The following is a 13,368-nucleotide window of genomic DNA, read 5'->3' on the forward strand; positions in this document are numbered from 1 at the left end:
CACCAGTTTCCAGGCTGCCCCCAACAAGACCTGTGTCTAGCACCAGTTTCCAGGGTACCCGCCCCCAACAGCACCTGCACCCTAGCACCAGTTTCCAGGTTATTCTCCAACAAATCTGCACCCCCAGATCACAAGCCCACCCCTTACACTTCACTTTCTTACAACCACTAATCTAGAGGAAAGCAGAAGTTAAGTTTATGGTTTGGCTCCCAGCACCAGCCAATTATGTTAAAGGCCATAATGCCCTCCCCCCCCAATCAGACCTGTGCCAAGCTAGATACCCACTTCTTGTCTCTATAAATGCTTGCCTGAAACTAGGCTCAGGCCTCCACCTTCCTGCTGTGTCAGGGTTGGCCAGGAGCCCAAGCTCAAGCTTGAATAAAAAGACCCTAATGCAATTGCATCTGATCCGGCTCCTTGGTGATCTTTGGGTGTTCATGACTGGCTAACCTATAGAGTGTTGGGAGGAGCTATGAAGACAACTGGGGGAGAGCAGACACCAGTAGTCTTGCCCAGTGCCGGATCCTGCGTGCTAGTTAGCGTTGACTAGTTAGATGACTTGTGCCGGTTGGTAGAGCAGTGGCATTATGGTCATGGTGGTAACCAACTACTTTCTAATTGGATGGGCAGCTTGCTCCACAGGAAGAGTTCCATGTCTGTCTGGTACTGTTATTGTGGCTAAAATCCCATGACTGTGGAGTCATATCCCTTAGGGAGGAATCTACTGATTTTGTTTCAATTAATGTTAATGATGTCAAACTGCCTTCTGCAGATTTGTGTTTATAGCCATGAATCTATGCTGCATTTAACTTAAAGAAAAATCAAACAGGTATGATTTACAGGTGGAGTTTCTGATGGACAGAATTTTTCTGTTCTTTTAAACACAAATTGTAAATACTGTAATAAGACGTTACTCTCATTATGGATTATATATTAAATACTGATGAGTTGTTATGACTTATTAGATAGACAATGTTCAAAATAAGTGCGCTAGTTTGCTCAGACTGACGTCATAAAATATCACAGAATGGTTGACTTGAGCTCCTGAGTTGTGCTCCTCACAATTCTAGAGGTTAAAATCCAACCCCGGGGGCATTTAAGGGGTACCCTCTTCTGAGAGCTTAAAAGGAGAATCTCCTCTGGGCTTCTCCCTCTCCAGCTGCAGTGGTCACTGGTTCTTTATTCAATTTCCAGTCATCCTTAGCTCCATTGTGGGTTGAGAGCATCCTGGAAGACCTGGTCATCTGTCAAGAGGGAGAGAGGGACAGGGAGGGAGAGAGAGGAAAGATAAGAGGAGGGAGAGGAGGAGGAGGAGAGGAAGAGGAAAAGGAGGGAATAAGAAGGAGGAAGAGGAGCAGAAAGACACCACCAGGAAATTTTCCTGTTTCAAAAAGAAAAACAATTAAGCCAGACAGTGGTGGCACATACCTTTAATCTCAGCATTTGGGAGGCAGAGACAGGCGTATTTCTATGTTTGAGGCCAGCCTAGTCTACAGAGCAAGTTCCAGGACAGCCAGGGCTACACAGAGAAACCCTGTTTCGAAAAACAAACAAACAAACAAACAAAAACCAAACAAAAACAAAAACAAACAAACAAACAAAAAAGAACAAGAAAAACAATGAGATTGTAACACACCCTGGGCGCAGGCATGTCCCCACTCAGGTGGGGGCTTTGTGGCCGTGATCCAGAGGGGCATTGCCATGTGCTGCTCTTTCCTTGCAGGATCTAGACACGGTTGGGGGGACACAGTGGGACAGGCGTTTCTGGGGCTTTCTATCTCTGTCATCTCTACATGGTGCTCCCTGTCCTCACAGGAAGCAAGGGAGCAGAGGACAAACAGATACAAAGGTGAAATAAGTGACCTGGGCTTCAGCTGCTGGGCAAGAACGAGTGCCACACCAAGTTAACTGGACAGCTCTAGATTCCAGGACAAGATCTCACCCTCTGCTCATTGTGGTTTTAGGTGGGCGTGTTCTCAGCTTGGCTGTTCCTTCTGGTTGAGAACGTTACATCTAACTACATAACAGGTCCTACATAGGTGACTCAGCTCCCTCTGGAATCAGGGTGTTCCTACCATGCCCTGTAGCCAATGAGCAAAGTTGAGCTGCCCCTTGGTGGCTTTCTCTGTCACAGGTATGTAAACAGGTAGGAGTGAAGCAGCCCCGACTCTTGATGGTGGTTTACTCAGCTGCCTTCAGGCCTTCCATATTGGATAGGACAAGGGGCATTTTCAATGGCTGCAATTCTCATGTGTACCCTAATCTCTTTCCTGAGTTTGTGACAAAGAGTTAAACATGAATGACATCCCTCCCCCGTCAGCACTTGCTTCCTGTTGTCCTTACTGCCCAGGAAAGCAACTCCGACCACATTGGGTCACAGAACCAGAGGCAGAAGGCCTTTGTATGTCTAACATGTGGTTGGTGGCTGCTAGCAGGCACATGTGCACATGTGGCGTGCCGGTAGAGGCCAGAGATTTCTGTCTGGGAGCTTCCTCAGTCACTTACCACGTTATTTTTTTTTTTTTTTTTTTGAAATGGGGTTTCTCATTGGACCTGGAGCCCACTGATGTGGCTAGGTAGGCTTGTCAACAAGGCCCAAGGATCTCTCCTCAGCTCCCCAGCCAAGCACTCTAGGCACTTGTCGCCATGCTTGGCCTTTTTGTTTATAAGACTTATTTTTGGTGTTTTAAATTGTATGTATGTGTATGAGAGTTTGTGTGTGAGTTCCTGTGCTTAAGAAGAACCGAGGTGTCAGATGCCAGTGGAGTTACAGGCAGTCGGAAGCCACCTCAGGTAGGAGATGGGAAGTGAACTCAGGTCAGTTCTGCAAGAGGAGCCGTCTCTCCAGCCCTTCCCCTGGATTTTTGTTTGTTTGTTTGTTTTTGTCTTTGTTTTTGTTTTTCAAGACAGGGTTTCTCTGTGTAGCTCTGGCTGTCCTGGAACTCACTCTGTAGACCAGGCTGGCCTCAAACTCAGAAATCCACCTCCCTCTGCCTCTCAAGTGCTGGGATTATAGGTGTGCGCCACCACTGCCTGGCCTGCCTGGCTGTTCTTAAAACCTTGGATTCTCGGGACTTAACTCAGGTTCCTGTCCTGTGTGTGACCAGTGTGCTACCAGTTGCTCTATCTCTTCAGCCTTGAGTCTGCAGATTTGGAAGAACAGGTGCTAAGGAGCCTTGGAAACTAGAAGACCCCAGCTCCCCGTGCCTCTGCAGCTCTCCTCACGGTATGGCTGCCTGAGTGGAGGCTTCAGTTTCTCCCCCTCAGTGGTTCCTGCTCTTGGCCTTTTCTAGAAATGGGCTTCGTAAACATTTTCCCCTTGTGACTCCCTTGAGCTGAGAAATTTTTATATCATCCTGATTATATATTAATAAAAAAGATAGGCACATAAATTAAATATTGACTGGTCATTATTCATAAAGAGATTTATTTTAAAACATTTTTGGTATACATACAATGTATCACTATTAAAGATGAAAACAAACTTGAGTGTTGGTGAGATGGATGTTCGTTTACTTTTGCATGAAGAACTAAATCTTGCATGACTTTGGCTATTGTAGGATGAGGGGCATCTGGAGTATTTTCAGGGCCGATCGATGCTTTAATTCTATAATGGTCAATGCTGAGACTACCACTGTGCATCAGTTCATACGTGTTATAACGCTGTTCTTGAAGCGTCTCAGCCAACAGCATCTTAATCACGACCCACAAGAGACTCAATATCAGACCTACTGATATTCCCACATAGGAGGTTCCTCCTGCCTAGACATGCTCCCAGCTGCATCCAAGCTCTGGAAATGCTCAAGTGTGTAGAGTGTGGAAAGTTAACTGAAGGAGGGTACCGCATCCATAAATATATACAGAAGCCATCCATGCTGGGGTGGGACTTTTCAGTGATGGGTCTGTTTCAGGGTCTTCTGTCCTCCAGAATTAACCCTTCATCTGCCTGCAAGCAACATCAGGGAACGCACCAGTTCCCCAAGACAGACTTGAGTGGAGTCTTTCCTTTGTTCTGTCACTGGTACCATATCTGTGGAGGGTAGATTCACATGCGTTCCTGCCGTCCCAGGGGGAGTTCACCCAGCAGTGTGACACAAACAGCCGCACGTTTAGAGCCATTTCGGAAACTGTTAGGAATGCACCCTAATCCCATGACAAAATTTGCTGAATGATTTTATTTTGAAGCTCAATTCAACAACTCAGCTAGTTTTAAAAAACAAAACATTCCAGTACGATCAAATCCAAAGGAATAATTTGATATCTATATGCTGATGAATGGTGGTGTAAAAATAAAGGTTTTTTTTTGGTAATTAAACCATTATATTTCTTTAAGAGACAGAAACTTTGTATATAGCAAAAATTATTTATCCAATGACTTTAAACAGTGAGAAATGTATAAGGTAGTATGCTCCTGTATTATGAGTGGGGTGTTTGGTGTGCTCTGATGGCATACTCAGTGCCAAGTGCACACTGTGCTATCAGAACCCAGGCTGCAGTGAGTCACATAATACTACATAGGCGGGTGGGACCAGAAACCCCTCAGATTCAGTGTGCACTTAATTTTGACTTACATTTAGGCCTATACACATTCAGAAACATTTGATTGTAAGCCAAATTTTTCACAACCTCCTACACATAGTGTGAAATCTGTAAGGAGTTGTGACACACGTTTGAAGACTCTGGGCTCAGCACAGGTGCCGGAAGAGGAGCTTCCATGTTCTTAGATCTGCTGATTATTTCCTGGAACACGCAGACTCTCCCGAAGGCCCCTCAGATAATCTGGGGCTCAGCCCTAGGCTGCCACCCTGAAGCTCCGTTCTTGGGTGTTGGTAGTATCTTCCAGGGGCATTTAGAAATACCAGAAGTCCTTAAATTACAGAGGTTTTGGGTTTTTTTTCCCTACCATTATTCATCAGCATGTAAATATCAAATTCTACCTTCGAATTGTAACGTATTAGATATTCGATTTTTAAAGCTGCTAAGTTGAACTTCGAAAGCTCCTGAAATTAATTTTGCCCAGGATTTGGGATGGGATTCCTAACAATCTCAAAAAATGGCCCTAAACACGTTGCTGTTTTGTGTTACACTGCTGGATGAATTTCTCCTGGGCAGACATGAATACATATGTACTCAGCACAGATACAGATGTCAGTGACAGGAAGGATTCCACCCACGTCTGTGTCAGGGAACTGGTGTGTTTCTGGGCTTACGTACAGGAGCATGAAGAGTTACTTCTGGCTTCTGGAGGACAGAAGGCCTCGAAACAGCCCTTCATTGAAGAATCTCACCCCACATGAGCAACTTGTATGCATGTGTATGGATAAAGTCTCACCTTCAGTTAACTTTCTATAATCTTTGGGTGTACTTGGTCTCAAAGTATTTACATATTAATATCAATACTATTATTTAGTTATACATTATTTTATTTTTTCTTTGTATTAGATTTGAGATCATTATTGATGATTTTTGTTTTGTTTTGTTTTTTGAGACAGGGTTTTTCTGTGTAGCCTTGGCTGTCCTGGAACTCACTCTGTAGACCAGGCTGGCCTCGAACTCAGAAATCCACCTGCCTCTGCTTCCCAAGTGCTGGGATTAAAGGTGTGCGCCACCACCGCCCAGCTTGATGATTCTTTTAAGAAGTATGCTTTGTCATTCATAAATCCCATTTTATATTCATAATTATAAAGCAGATATAAAAGGGAGGACTTATACATAGGACTTACACTTCTCTTAGAGACTTACACATAGGAGAACCTCTAATTGAAACCTCTGTGGTACATGGAGATGAACTATCCCAAAGATCAAAGACCTTGAGTGCTGACCTCTGTAATAGTTTTAGGATACTCTTCGTCCTTGTTGAACCTCTCAGTTTAAGACACTGAGTGTTAAGGAGCCTTGTAGGGCTAACGTGCAAAAAGCAACACCACAGAGTTGAGAGGATGCTAAGGTCAAAGGCCAGTTGAAGGCATTGGGTATTGATTGTCTTCTTGCTGTTTCTTATCACAGTGGTTGTTACTGATTTGATTCTGCTTCCTGCACCGCCTTGACGACCTTTGATAGAAGGATTAATCTTGTATGAATGTATGATCAGGTTCAGAAGGGTTCAGTTGTTGACCATGACCAGCTACCTCATCTCAAAAAACCCAGGTGACCTGCTGACGTCAGCCATGCAGCAGTGCCGCTGTCGGATTCCAGAGGCTCCAGATGTTACATCTTGGCTTTTGCTACTTGCTCTGCATGGTACGTTGTGAGCTTCACAGTGCCCGGTGTGCATCCAGCACTGTGCCAAAGAGCTTTCTGCTGTTTATTAACAACCTTGACTCAAGCCCTCCTAACTTGGATTACGGGAAATGAGCTCATACATTCATCCTGGTCGAATCAGGGACTGACCCCTGCAGTGCGGCTTCCAAAAAGAGTGGCCCTCAAGCACAGATAGAAAGGGGGTTTGACAGTCTGTCTTCCCTTGGCCCTGCACGTGGTGCTTAGGGTATATATGGAGCCCATTTATGACAGAAGGCCTTGGTGGTGTGGATTATGCCTTGCTCCCAGGATAGTGAAGTCTTAACCCCTAGCCTTTAACTGGGAAGAGGGTCAACACAGGTGCAATGAGTTAAGACAGGGCCTTTCTGAAGGCTTGATAACAGATTTCTAGCCTGCAGAACTGAAAAACAAAATGTTTGTCATGTGTTAGTCAATTTAAAGAAGTAACTCCAGGCCCGAAGATGTGTGTCTTCTCCGGAACATAGGAAGGACTGAGTTGTCTTCATCTTGCAGTGTGGTTCTTGCTGCCTCATTGGACTCTCTGTTCCTGTGGATTTTAGTTCCAGCCCACATTCAGATGTGGCAAAAAATTAAGGCAAAGGTGTAAATTAAACCAAAATTATCATTCTAAAGCAAGTGATTTTCAGGAATGCTGTTTTGTTTTGTTTTTAAAGGCTAAAAGGAGCTGAGGATTTTTCCATGACGAGGCTAATGAAAGTGTGGGTACTCTCTGGTCCCCAAAGCACAGTTCATCAAAGGTAGTGGCCCAGAGGCAGACACTGACAGCCCATGGAAACACTCTGTAACCAGCTCTCACAAGTTTGGAAAACAGGCCTTTAGTTTTCCTGAAGCGAATAGCAACAACTGATTGGTTGTTGCCCAGCCTCCCTCCTCCCGGGGCAAGTGAGTTCATGTCAAAGTCCACCAGTGCTTTCCTGGATTAGATTGACAGTCTGCACCTTTCCTGGGTTAGAGCGACAGTCTGCTCTTTCCTTCTCCCTTCCCCTTGGGCTTCTTTTCCTCTTACAGTCTTACACTGACTGCTGAATCACTACTACCTTGGCCACCCACTGGGCCAGTGGCTACTTTACCTTGTGTTAAATGGTCCTCACTTGCTACAAACAGAGTATCCCAATGCAGCCCTTTGCTTGTTGAAGAACCCTAGGTGGCAGGTCCTATAAGATGCCACCTAGGTTCTTCAACAAGCAAAGGGCACTAAAAGAAAAGAAAAAAAAATGTTGCACTTGGGTGGCAGAGACAACTGAAGCTCTTGAATCTGAGCAAGTTCCAGAAAAGCCAGGTCTACATAGAGAAACCCTGTTTCAGAAACAAACAAACAAACTTAAGCACATTGCATAAATCCTGTTTATTTACACCTTCACTTAAGCAAAGTATGAAAACATATTTGTAAGACAACTGGAGAAAATTTAGCACAGACCCGGGTACTCTTAGATGATTATATCATTAGGTAAAATTTGTTGGATATGATTGGCAACTGTTGTTGGATATGATTGAATGATAATATGTTTATAATTTGCTTTCAAATTTTCTTGCTGAGAGTGTTGGGAATCAAGGGTACTGATGAAATAATGTCAGCCATGGCCGCAGGAGGTTCCTCCCTGTTTTTTCATGTTTGAAAAGTTTCAGAGTAAATGGTTTGTGTGCATGTGCGTATGCACATGCTTGTGTGTATGTGTGTGTGTGTGTGTGGTGGCATCTGTGTGTGTGTATGTGTGCTCAGGTGTGTGTGTGTGTGTGGTTGGCATCTGTGTGTGTGTGTGTGTGTGGTGGCATCTGTGTGTGTGTATGTGTGCTCAGGTGTGTGTGTGTGTGGTTGGCATCTGTGTGTGTGTGTCTGTGTGTGTGTGGTTGGCATCTGTGTGTGTGTGTGTATGTGGTTGGCATCTGTGTGTGTGTGTGTGTGTGTGTGTGGTGGCATCTGTGTGTGTGTGTGTGTGTGCTCAGGTGTGTGTGTGTGTGGTGGCATCTGTGTGTGTGTGTATGTGTGTGTGTATGTGGTGGCATCTGTGTGTGTGTGGTTGGCAACTGTGTGTGTGTATGTGTGCTCAGGTGTGTGTGTGTGTGGTGGCATCTGTGTGTGTGTATGTGTATGTGTGTGTGGTTGGCATTTGTGTGTGTGTATGTGTGTGTGTGTGTGTATATGTGTGTGTGTATGTATGTGTAGGTTGCATGGGGAGGCCAGAGATCAATCTAGGGAATTGTTCCTCAGGTACCATTCACCTTGTTTTTTCTCTTTATTTTTTAAGACAGGGTTTCTCTGTATATCCTCGTCAGGCCTGGAACTCCCTATGTGACCAGACAAACCTGAAACTCACATCTTGTTTTTGAGACAGGGTTTCTCACTGTCTGGAACTCATCAAGTGGGGTAGTCTGGATGAGCAGTGACCTTCCAGGGATCCATCTCAGTACTGAAATTACAGTTGAGCACATCCATTCCTTACCCCATTCTTTAACAAGAGTTCTGGGATCAAACTCTCAGGCCGCCGTGCTTTTAAGCACGCACTTTTCTGACCTGGCCATGCTCTGGGTCCCCCAAAACATTTTTGTTTGTTTGTTTTGCATTCAAATGAACGAATGGGCTTGTGCTCTCTGGTACCAGCATTACAATGGAGTGACCCTTGAGGAGGTGCCCAGGCTGTGGAGCATTCCAGGGTATCACACAGGGAAGAATTCAAGTAGATCCCCAAGGTAGCACGGGTGTCCCAGATAGGGCACGGCACATTTTCCTAGTTATAACAATCTGCTAGCTTGAAGTCCAAGCTAAGAACCAAGTCAGTTGGGCTGGGATCCGGTTTTGGAACCTTTGTCCTGAGGGGAGCCCGTGGGCCCTGGCAGCCGCCCTCTGCACAGAGTCATCCTATTTTTTCACCTTCTGTATTGATTTCCTTCTCTTGACTTGCACTCTTGTACTCTTTGTTCCAGTGGGAGAACAGAACCGTGTTTTATAACACTTGTTTAGATAAAACTGACTTCTGAAAGTTCACCTCTGATGAAAACTCTCTGGTCAGTTCATTTCACCCAAGAATGGTCGGGCACTGGCTGTTGGAAGGGTCTGAAGGCCAAAACGCCATAGCAGGAGCACAGTTCTTGGTGTTGCTTGTAGAGGGAGCCCGGAGTCCTCCAAGAAGTGGCTGGTTTCAGTGTTCAGCAGTGCAGATGCAGCATAACTACGTAGCATATATTAACATGCTGCCAACTAAGTTGTTAAAAAATGTGGAACATAGCCAGGTAGTGGTGGCACATGCCTTTAATCCCAGCACTTGGAGGCAGAGGCAGGTGGATTTCTGAGTTCGAAGCCAGCCTGGTCTACAGAGTGAATTCCAGGGCAGCTAGGGCTACACAGAGAAACCCTGTCTCGAAAAACCCAAAAAAAAAAAAAAAAAAAAAAAAAAAAAAAAAAAAAAAAAAAAAAAAAAAAAAAAGAAAAGAAAAGAAAAAAGAAAAAAATGGAACACATTAAAAAAGACAGTGGGCAGATACCACAGTGCTCTACGATGACATGTAGCATGTGACCTAGATAAAGAAGTCCAGTAATGAACTGTGAACCAACAGAGAAAATCCAAATATTAAATCCATAAGGATGGCAAAATTATTATGGAGGAAAGTAGGACTCTTGCCAAGAGGACGGATAAGTGTGGAGGAATAGATGGAGGAGATCATCTGCACATACCGTATGAGCAGATGCAGGCAAGAACCACTTCAGGATGTCAAGGCCAGGGGAAGTGTGTCATGATGGCCTGAATCTGGGCATGATCTTTTATGATTTCCTCATAGACATCTGACTTGCTGCAGGCCTGTGTGATACTCTTGTAATGTAGAGAAATGCCTTGGCTTGTACCCAAACGAACATCATCAAGAAGGGGCCTTGAATGTCACCAGTGATGGTGGACAAGGCTGTGCTTGTTCAGCTGGACAGTACACATGAACAGGACAGAAATGACCTTCAAGTGAGAGCAGTTCTACTTAAAACTGGGACAGCGGGGTCACCCTTCAGAAACACGCTGTCATTAAAAATAAGCAAAGGGCGTGGGAGTCCTGCATACTACAGGAGTTGAGGGCGGTGACAGTTCCAGATCCTTGGAATGCCGTGTCTCCAGAGAGAAACAGTCAAGGAGGCCAGGCATAGCAGTACTAATCCCAAGCTCAAAGACAGACAGACAGATCCCTGAGGCTCTATTTAAGAGAGAAGGGGACAAGGAGGCGAGGCAATGAAGGGAGGGAGGGAGGAAGAGAGTGAAATAGAAGAAAGTAAATAGTAGACTGGGTAAAGAAATGTATTGATATGAAATTTAGCAAAGGCCAGATTGTCTTACAGGCTCTCTCTGTTCTTAGGAAACACATTTAAGCAGGAGGCCCAATGTATACAGCTTGCTCTCACACAGCTTACAAAAACTACTGTGCTTGGTGGTATTGTAACAGTGGAGCGAGTGGGACCCCATGGGAGTCACTGACAAACTGGGTAATGAGTATAGGGGTATTTTTTCATATAAAGCTTTCCATAAATCTGAAATTATTTCTAAATATAAAGTAAAGCTATCCAACAGCTCAATTATTTTGGATATTTGAACCATTGACCTGCATTTGCTGTGTCTTGTGTTACAGAAATGGATTGCTGGGGGGTTGCCTGCTTCCATGGCTTCTGTCGTCCCTGTTTGAGGTCAATGAAATGACCAGTCATTTTCAATAAATGAGAAAAGACATGAAGCTGATGAATCAGCTCTGGATTTTTAGGAACATGGAAAATATCACATAGTAATGAAATCAGTACGTTCTGAGCTTGGCAAAGGAAGAATTGGTCTGAGATTTGCACATGTCTGTCTCCCAGATCCAGCATGCTGCCTGTTAGATGGTAAGGGTTCACATACCTGCTGGATAAAGATACAAACTATATTCCAAGCCAGGATTTGAAACTTGAAGGTACCATCTCATCGGGATTTGAAGTGATTCATAAATTCAGGTGCAAATGATTCTATCTGCTGTGTACATTCTGATATAAAAAATGGCACCCCTTAATAAAGAGCTTTCTGCTGGAATCGCTTCTGATTGTATTAAACCTTCCTATCTACCGTCAATAAAAGTTTATGCTAAAAAGAACAATAGAAAAAAGTTGGAAGAAAGCGCATGATCTGTGCATATTTCTTATTCAAAGTATCTCCATAAATCATTTGTCTTCTCTGAGTCTTAATTATATTCCTGTTATAAAAATGATGTATAAAATCAAATAATACATTGGGATGCATTTTCCATAGAACATGATTTACTGCTGTCTTGGTTCTCTAGATGACAGGAAGCTATGCTTTAAGTCACTTCTTACAAGGGAGCTGGTGTGATAACGCAGGAACCTGGCAGTAGGAAGGGTGGCAGGGGCGGATGTGAACGTTAACTCAATTTCAGGAAAAGTGGATTTCTGAACCTGACCTGCCCCGGTCTCTTGCATCATGTTCAAGTCCACATATTTATAGTCAGTTGTAAAGAAAGACCTTGAAAAACTGGGTTACAGGTAGGAAGAACAGTGTCACACGTCCAGATGTTCATTTACAAAGTATATATCAGGCACTGGAATATGTTGAGATCTCTATTCATTGCTGAAGATGAAAAGCTGCCAGCACCTGGGTGTGTGGGGGTGAGGAAGAGAGGAATGTAGCTGCAGGAAGGGAGATCAATCCGTGTGCCGTGGGCTTGTGCTTGGCAGAGGCGGTGTGTTCCAAACCGGGCAGAGCCTGCTCTGGATCAGAGGCCAAGCAAAGATGAAGAATTCAAACTTGAAGTGTAGCATCTGAAAAATCACTTCCTTGAATCCAAATGAGAGCTGGAGTTGGCCAGAGCCAGAAGTCTTCTCACGTACATTGTGTCAGCAGAGTCCAGCCTGTTACAGATTTACCTGTGATCTGAAGCCGACTTGCAACACAGGTTAGGTGGCTGTGACATGAGAGATCTGTTGGAAGGCAGCCTGCTGTTGCCTCATTTTAAACTCCTGGCTAAAGCGGAGCCAATGTCTTTATTGCGCTTGTCCATCTCCTCTTGGCGATGCTTGATTACTGAAACCTGAGGAGCACTGGATTAGGAGTTTAGAATCAGCCTTTAAATTTGTGTTTTCCCAGCTTTGCGCAGTGGCAGTATCGTAGCCAGTGAGGTTTATCTGAGGCGAGATTATTGTTAATTGAAAACTTTTCCCAATACCCCATCGTGATGACTTGCAATATAGTTGGCATTGGCAATTTTTGACAGTCTCTACAGAGAAAAAAAAATTGTGTTTTCCCTTTAAATAACCGTGTGACCTTGGACAATGAGTCATATATGGCTTTCGGGTCCTGTTTTCTCCATTTATAAAATAATGAACCACATGTGATAACACTGTTGAGTAAGAGACAGTTTAAGAAAAACAAGGGTAACATGTGTGTGTGTGTGTGTGTGTGTGTGTGTGTGTGTGTGTGTGTGTGTGTGTGTGTGGTGAAAGGGATGGTTCCATGATTAAGAGCATCTGCTATTCTTGCAGAGACCCAGATTTGGTTCCCAGAATCCACATGGCACCTCACAAACATCTGTAACTCTGAATCTGAGAGATCTTGTTCCTTCTTCTTGCATCTGTGCATACTAAGGATGCACACACACACACACACACACACACACACACACACACACACATATATATATGCAGGCAAACATTTTTGTGTAGAAAACAAATAAAATAAAAATTAAGAGATAGTAAGCCATCCCTCCTCCTTTTTTTTTTTATTTGAGATAGGATCTTATAATATTTCAGAATGGCTTCAAGTTAATCCTGTGGTAAAGGGTACTCTTGAAATATGATACCCTGCCTCCACTTCTCTAATGTTGGGATATAGGTATTTCTATGATTCTGGGTTTATGCAGTGCTAGGAAGTGGACCTATGGCTTTGTGTAAGCTAGGCAAACATTCTACTGTCTTAAGCACATTTCCAACCCCAGCACATGGATGCTGGGGACTGAACCTGGGTCTTTGCAAGAATAGCAGATGCTCCTTTAAAAAATTTTTTTATTTATTATATGTAAGTACACACTGTTGCTGTCTTCAGACACACCAGAAGAGGGTGTCAGATCTCATTA

The 13,368-nt window shown here is 44.0% G+C and overlaps 1 non-coding gene across 1 annotated transcript; it reads left to right on the forward strand.

Moving 5' to 3' along the window:
* Positions 1-12,381: 12,381 nt before the first annotated feature.
* LOC116087947 lies at positions 12,382-12,522 on the forward strand. Its single transcript, XR_004117712.1, has one exon. It is a non-coding gene; the product is annotated as a U4 spliceosomal RNA (small nuclear RNA).
* The last annotated feature ends 846 nt before the right edge of the window (positions 12,523-13,368 follow it).

The sequence above is a fragment of the Mastomys coucha genome, unplaced genomic scaffold (genome assembly GCF_008632895.1).
Source record: "Mastomys coucha isolate ucsf_1 unplaced genomic scaffold, UCSF_Mcou_1 pScaffold13, whole genome shotgun sequence".
In the NCBI taxonomy this organism is placed as follows: Eukaryota; Metazoa; Chordata; class Mammalia; order Rodentia; family Muridae; genus Mastomys; species Mastomys coucha.